Source organism: Coregonus clupeaformis, chromosome 33, assembly GCF_020615455.1.
Source record: "Coregonus clupeaformis isolate EN_2021a chromosome 33, ASM2061545v1, whole genome shotgun sequence".
NCBI lineage: Eukaryota > Metazoa > Chordata > Actinopteri > Salmoniformes > Salmonidae > Coregonus > Coregonus clupeaformis.
In genome coordinates this window covers 23,430,852-23,439,199 of record NC_059224.1, presented here as the reverse complement: position 1 = coordinate 23,439,199, position 8,348 = coordinate 23,430,852, and the positions used below count along the sequence as shown (strand labels likewise).

The window sequence follows — 8,348 nt, the reverse complement described above, 5'->3', positions numbered from 1 at the left end:
ATTGCTTACCCCAAAGCCAATCTGAACTGGAAAGGATATGGCCACCAGAGGATGCAGTTTGGTTACTAATCCAAACTAACAGTCTCCAAACGTCTGTTGAAGTTCATGGTAATACTAAAGCATCCGACCCGTATCTCATCAGATTATGTTGGGACATGTGTTGATTAGGAAAAATGCTTATGCCTATGAAATATTAAATAAATAAATAATTAGAGAAGTTCCAAATAAATTATAGCTACATGTCCTATGTGAAATGTCTTTATTGAATTTAAGGGGAAAAAGTAGCAGGAACTGTTTGGGAGAAAGGCTTTTTATATAGGCTAGGTTACTACCAAAGGCGAAAGGACATAAATATCTGAGCGGGTCCCCTTTGTTCCCCGTTTAGTCATCTCTCGCCTAAAACCATTAAAAGAGGAGCCGCCACTTCTCCGTTAGCCTTGCATTCCTAAAATTCCATGATGTGATGTCAGAAGGGCCGGGACATAGGCTACGTATCTGAACCTATGCGCTGGTCTTGGCTGCTCCAGAGTCGTCGAGTCGACGTTATATCACAAAACCCAGGGTCTAAGGGAAAGTCGAACACCTACTTTTTTATTCTTGGCACAACTTGTATAACTATGCCGAATGTTGTTTTGCTTTTGGGGCACATGAACTTCACTCAGTTGAAGACTAGGATATAGCCTACGACTCGCATCTTGAGGGGTAAAGTTCCTTTGGAGTTTTTTTCTTTCTTCTCCTTTTCGACAGATTTTGTGTATTCTGGAATAAAATACTCAATTTTAACAGTTTCGGACAGAATGTTGACAAATGGAAATGGAGATTAAAACAATTTTGAGGATTAACTCAATTTTGCGGATTTGAGGAGGCCGTTCCACTCCGTCGAGCTCACAGAATTTCCTCAGCGCAGACACAACTTCGGCATGTAGCAAAGGAAATACGGTGGGTGTCTCAACCAGTCGGTTGGCTGCTTTTTATAGATTTTTTTTCCTTTCAAGGGACTGTTTTTAGTGCAACAAAATAACGGCGCTTTGTTACCATGTTAAAATCTCAATACTATTGTATGGGTTATTCTTAATTTAGCCAAGGCTAAAGCTTGTTTAGTAGGCTAAACCCATGTAAATCGTAGTTTTATGCAGGGAGCAGGCAAAGTGAAGGCCATATGCGTTCGCCTCGCCTGCCTGCCTGTCCACGTAGAGCAACTTTTTTCGTCAACCAAACGGGAACATTCCAGGGGGTCTCGCGGCGGGGTTTCAGGGCAAGCCGCGACCTGCAATTGGAAAGGGTTCATCTGTTCAATGCGCTTTTGTGTTTGCTTCCAAAAACGAAAACTCATCAAAAACATCTGCTGTCTTGAGTAGGCCTAGGCTAGAAGTAGGCTTAGACCGTATTGTGTGTCTGGTTTTCTCTCCATGTAGGCTACAATAGCTGTATTATAACATGCATATACCAGCTACCATAGAGCACATTTTCAGAGAACTGGAGAATTCAGATGATGAAACAGCTCAAGGCAAGGCCATGAAAGAGAACGAAAGGAGAGGAGAGAGCAGATGAGTGTTGAGTCCAAGGTCTATGCAAGAGTCATATAGAAATGCAAGCCAGCTCCATGGTGGCAACACCACTGTCTGTCCATGGCATGTGATTACTGACCTCTGAAAAGAAGAGAACATAATTCAGAAACCAATACTGTGTGTGTACGCAGGTGTTGACGCATGGGAAAAAGGGTTTGTATGCATGTGTGTTTGCATGTGTCTGTGGGTATGCAAGTGTGTGTGTTTACACATGTCTAGCTCCCTCTCTGTCTCCCACTCTATACTGGTGGTGATGACATTAGCATTAGCACATTGCTGGGAAACAGTAAGGCTCCAGCACTGTGTGTTCAGAATGGTGTGTGTGAGTGAGAGCAATCTGTTTGGACATGCACCTAGAATTACAACCACTGTAAAGTAGGAGAGTACAGTAATGGCATATATAGCATAGCTGCTGGAGGCGTGCCCCCCACACACACATCTGGTCGCCTTTATAACCTCAATGGCATGCTGAGCAAATTATATGGTGCCAGCACAAGTGGACTGGGAGTACACAGCAGCAGCTTTCTAAACACTGGTGGAGGAGCTGAAGAGCTTGACTGGCAGTGGCTTTAAAGACATGCTCCAGAACATTGGTGACTAGTAAGTATTTTTTAAACCTCCCGCTGGATGTGTTGATGTGTAGTTTATACTGTACATGCATAATCTATGAGCAGAATAACAGTTTTACTTCAATTAGCCAAAAAATCCCTATTTTGAAAGCGACTGTTTACTAAAAGCTGTGCAGCGCCATTTTCCCTACATTTCCCCCCACGTGGGCCAGCCCCCTAGCAATTCGAGTTTTAACCAATGAAGCTCAGCCCCTCGATATTTGAGCGACAGCTAGCAAGATGCACACACAGCGGAGCGAGAGAGAGCAATGATGTGGTTCACATATGTGACGTAGTACGCAATTTCTGGGGACCACTTTTGGCTCGTGAGCACTACTTTCAGAACTACTGGCTAAAAAAGTATAAAAAAGCACTGGAGAATACCTTTAAGAATGTTGCTAGTAGCCAGCTGTATCGCTTGGGTTACCTACTTCTGTGCAGCTCTATTTTATTTCATTCTATCCTGTTCTATACTATTTTATTGTTTGGGAAGTGTACAGAGAGGATAGTGCTGCTGTTTGTGAGTTGAATAAGGCAGCTCTACTCTACAGCAGCACCTCACCTCAGACAATGACAGAGGCAGACATGTCTCAACCCATCCCTCTATCCCAGGTACTCATTCCACTCACCTGCTGCTGCAGGAAGCTGTCAATCACTCTACAGCCCGCCCTCCTGGCCAGTCAGGTACACAACATGCACGCATACACACAAGCACACATTCCCTTGCACACTCACATTCATTCACACACACACACACACACATACACGCACACTCACATTCATTCACACACACATACACACACACACACACACTCACAGAAAGCCTCTTCTGTCATCATTCTCACTTCTCTATCTCTGTATTGCAGAGAGAAAGAGTAGACAGGAGAAAAAGCGGCATAGCAATATTGTATAGTATTTTGTTGGGAAGCCCCTCGGAGATTGAATGTTGACTGAGGGTTTGGCATGAGAAAGCACGGTTAGTGGTTTTTGGTGAGTGAGTTATTTTGTGTTGGGTGTGTGTGTGAATGTGCATGTATGTTTCTGTGTGTGTTTGTGTGTTTTTGCATTTGTGTGTGTGTGTGTATGTGTGGCCTACATGCTGCTTTTACGTGTTTCTGTGTGTGTGTGTGATGTGGTTGGGGGGGGCATGGAAAATCTAGCTGTAAAGTGATGGCTGCTACTAAATTTCAGTAGACAGCCTGGGGCTGTTAGTCCCATACTGCTGTGTTGGAGGTAGTTGCTCAGATATGGTTCCATGTTGATACCCCCCCCACCCCCCCTTCCCTCCATCCCTCCCTCCCTCTGTCCCCAACACCCCCTCAACCAACTGGACTAACATGATAAGAGGCTGGGATAGGGGTGACAGGGATTTCACCAGCCCCCCTCTCTCTGTTCTCTGTCCCTCTATCATTGTTTGCCTCTTTCTCTCCATTTTCTCATCCTCTCATTAGAAGGATAGTAGTAGTGTTGGGTGGGTTAATTTTCTCTCTCCAACTCTCTCTCACATACACACTTTCTCACTTGGCGTCCCCCTTTTTTTCTCTCTTTATCTCTCCCTCCTCTCATTCGCTCCCTACTCTCTCCATGACATCAGCGACTGTTTCCTGTGGCACAGGATGAGTCGTGGTGCGGCGTTCCAGGTTCGAAAAACGTCTCTGCCGAGTGTCACTGAGACTTGTCCTCTTTGATCCTCCTCCTCCTGTCCATGTCAGGGTGACAGCTCTGTTTACATGGGAACGGCAGTCAGGAACACTGAACATTACCAGTTAATTCCAGTCCAGAACACCAGAGAACTGATGCCAGGAAAATGTTAGGAAAATGTGGTGCCGGACATTTGACCGGCAGCATTTTAATTTACCGGACAGTTGAGAAATGTACCAGACCCATATGCATTGGGTGTGTAACCTGATTAGGGCGTCCACCCACGGTGCTCAGAATGACAGAAATCACATTCAGTTTATGCTAATTCATGTTAACAGCACTTGCAAGTCGAGGATGCAACAATGTGCGGTTCTTCTTACCGAATTCTGATGCGCACTTTGAAGATGTTAGAATAACTGTCCATATTTACTCATTTAGCAATGAGTCTGATGCAACAGATCAGAAAGTTTCGCTTAAAATGTTGATAAACAATTATTTCTTCATATTATAAGCGCAGCATTGCGCAGAAGGCAGTAGGCTACGCTCGAATGTTCGCTCCATAATGAAATTAATGGAAAACACCTTTGTCAAAGCACACTGCACATGCGAGCGGTTTCATGTGACAGAGATTAAAATATCCGTTACAAATTTAGAAAGAGGGGAGGTCTAATATGCAAGAACTAGCATGGGTTGCTAATAATGTTCCCTCTAATTTTTTGCGGCACTGAGCAAATTTCTGGTCTGCTGAGCGCAAACTTGAACATTGTGAAAATTCAGCGTTTACTGTGAACACTGAGGCTGTACCCGCTTTAAGTTACAGTTTTAACAGTGGCCAATTAAGCTACTGTGGCTATTTGATCATAATGTAGGTCTACCAGAGTGGCCTACCATCAGAAACTATGTAGAAAAACACATCCCATAACATTTTAACATGGAAATAGCTGTTCTATCATTCAGCCTACCGTAGCAGTCAACATGTGGTGTTTACTGCCCACATTCCATAAGACTTGAAAAAAAACATGCAGGTCTTGACATTAACCTGTTTATCCACTTGTCCTTTAGACAAGAAGGTGACTGAAAATGTTGTTTTTGATGCAAGAAACCACTTTATAAAATAAAATAATTACAGAGAATGCATACTAAATCTTGCGTAGTTTGTTTTGTTTCGGTATATTACATTGAAAGTGGCTAATATTGCGTTGATTCAATCACAGTTCCCACAGTAGAGCGAAACGTCGATAGTGTTAACAAAAAATGTCAGGTTTCAAACAATTAAATATACTTTTTCAAAATTCATAGCCTTATTGCCTCCAGCTCATTGTAAAGTGGTGTGTGACGCGCTGATGAAGCCTGCCTTCCGTTGCCTATGCGTTTGCTGTTTAAGATGCTGTAGCAACAGCTCTCGCGCTGTCTGACAGATTTTACGTTCAAAGGCTGAGAATCTGTATGCTTTACGCGTGTGATAAATAAGATACAGAACTAATATACTGTATACACGCGCCAATTTAATTCCACAAAATTATGCAAATTAACCTATAGACCAATAAGCATGACTAGTCAAATGTATTTCCATCGACTGGTATTTCCATCATTTAATTGGCTAAGAAGCATTATTTCGCAATGGGATTTTTTCTTCTTCTCCCGGACAATTGGCCTATTTACTGGCTTTTCTATTTTTTCATCGGCCAAAAGCCGGCTATTGCGGGCTAACAGAAAACCTGACACACACACACACACACACAAACTCTCTGGTTAGGGTTTATTTAATTTTACAGTTCACTTATTTACTTGGATTAGGTAGAATTGACATGGTAATGGGTAACTACATGATCATTATCTAATTTTTATTTTTTTCGTTTGTTTGAGATTCATTGTAAATCAACGATGATATGCAATGGTCACAACTACCATGGTCCCTAATGGCTAGCTACTTAATCCCACCGCTGACACCAATGGTACTTTTGAATATCCAGTCATGCAATGTTTGCATGAAACCGCATTGTCACACATTGTTATTGGTTTAACACCTGCTTTATCATTAAGCAAGGCCTAACTACAGTATCAGTATGTATCATATGAATGTGCATTCTTGTAAGTTATATCTGCTATGCACTGTACGATAGAGCACTATAAACACATTCCTTTATCTTTAACAGAGCTCTGTCAACCCTTAACTTGACCCTCTCATACGTTAACAAGGCTGAGGTGGCTCCCTGCTCCCTCCCTGTCTGAGTCTCACCTTAGTGTGAATGCTCAACACTGTGTCTGTCAGTGTCTCAGTGTTCTCACACACCACAGAGAGAGAGAGGAGAGAGAGAGAGTCAAGAGAAAAACCGAGACTTAATGAAGAGTGAAACGGCAGATGCATTTCTAACAAGGACCCTGACTGTCTGGCTCTACAATCTGCTTGCAGCTGCTTGTGCGTGTGTGTGTGGTGTGTATGTTTGTGCGTGTTTGTGTGTGTGATCATTTGCACAGATGAGAAGAGTTAAGGCTATTGTCCTAACTGAGCAACATGATACCGCTAAACTCTTAACAGAGAGTTTCTGAGTCAGTTTTCCGAGGCAGACAGAAACACACATGGCTAGTGTGTCAGGTAACAAAGGGGCACCCAGGGGTGTGTTGCGTAGTCCAGTGAGGCATCAAAAAAAATAACTCCTTCCTTCACTGCCACTTAGGCAGTCTGGGGAATCAGAGATGCCGGAACCATAGTGTGTGCGTGTGTGTATGAGTCCATGTGTCTGCTGGATTTGTGTGTGTGATGTGTCCCTATCCTTTCTTTCCCCTTACTTGTTGAAGTCAGATTTCTTTGAGGAGCTTTTTGATCAGTAGTTCAACCAGCAATGAACATCCAGACAGATTCAACACAACCCTTTGAAGAACAATCAGCATAAACTGGAACCTGAAATAGTGAAGGTTCTTTATCTGAGTCAGGTGGTTTGTGGTTGTCTGTCTGTCTGTGTTGTTAACAGTAGTCCTCAGAGGTACCGTAGCATCTGTGTGTGTTGGGTTGGAGAACACAGAACACGTCGTAAAAACTAGACTAGTGACAGAACAGCCCCGGGCACTAAAGCACTAAACCCGTTTGTTTTGCTAAAGTGCTCATGTGTAGCGAGAGACAGAGAGAGACTCAGAGAGAGAGAAAGAGACAGGGAAAGAAGGGAAGCGTGAGAGATCAGATTGATTAAGTTACACATGATACACTTACGTCCTCACTCCAAATGCCCTGTGTCTAATGGTTTTAACAGTAGGTGACAAAGTGCTGTTTTGTTCCCTCCTTTGTGTGGGCTTGAATAGAGAAGAATCGTCAAAGGGGCCGTGCTTTGACAGAACACCCACACTACATGCTTTTTGTAAGATGTGTTGTGTTTACTTTGGGGTGATTTGCTTTTTCCATCAGGATTCATCAAACAGAGTTTTTGAATAGCCACACAAGATTCTTCACTGTGTATGATAGTGTTGTTTTACTACTGGTAACCTGATAGCTGGCTACTACAGAAATCATAACCTATGTCCCTGTGTGTGAGATTAGGTTACATATCTGGAGAGGAGACAAAAAGAGTCCGATGAGATGTGTTTAATTCCTGAAGGAGTTGAAATGGTTGACTGTCCAATTATCACAGATCTGTTTACCTTACTGTTTCTTTGTTAGTTGGGTGTGAAGTTATTGTCGACTTGTGTGTATGGACACATTGTTCAGTAATAGGTTCACAGTGTGTATGTGTGTGTGAATGTGTTCATTTGACACTGAAGTGTTGTCATGTAATGGGAGTTACTAAAGACTTGTGCTGTCAATAGATTGAGTTTGAGCATGGTAGGACAGTGTTGTTCTTTGTTGACGTTTCAGGCGGTCTTTGTCTTGTGGGTGGAGAGAAAGTTCTATTGTATTCTACACAGCTGTAAGATGTCTGTCAGACAGATAGTATGATTTATGGTCAGTAGATTGATACTTGTGTGTGTGTGTGTTGGGGGAGTATTTTACACAGTGTTTTACACTGTTACGCTATGCTGGAAGCCAAACATCAAAAAGCTGTTAGTGCCTTTGTCTGTGTGCCTCTAGTAGTGGGGAGAAAGAAATATGTCCTAGACAAGATGGTCTCTGTTCTGCAGACTTGATTTTCCAACACACACACACACACACCACAGATCAGTATGCGTGGGGGCTGCCCAGAGTCTGCCTGTTTTTCGAAGTTCAGTGAAACACGATAATATGTATTGTCCTCACTTCTTGTAGAGAACCAGTTTACGGGGTTTGGTTTGTATCATGACTATTTAAGACGCTGCTTTGGTTTTGCAATATTAAATGATTGTTATTTGCAGTATTCTGTAGATAGTGTTTCAGTATGACTAGCATATTTAGGTGTGTAGTGAGACAGTAATACTGTGTTTTGTTTGTGCTATGTAAGCAGGTTTTGGTGTGTAGCAGGCCTGTGTTTTGGTTGTGTAATATTAGTCTGCTCTGGTATGTAGGCTAGCATGACTCTGTAAGAGCATGTTTTGGTTAGGGTAATCTCCATAGGCCCTATGTTTT

General features: G+C 42.7%; 1 protein-coding gene across 1 annotated transcript in view; it reads left to right on the top strand.

Moving 5' to 3' along the window:
- The first annotated feature begins 365 nt into the window (after positions 1-365).
- Positions 366-8,348, top strand: part of LOC121548815 (tyrosine-protein phosphatase non-receptor type 14-like) — a 98,601-nt gene continuing 90,618 nt past the window's right edge. The window contains exon 1 of the mRNA XM_045210214.1: positions 366-939. The gene's annotated coding sequence lies outside the window, so the exon portion shown is untranslated. The remainder of the gene's footprint in view (positions 940-8,348) is intronic.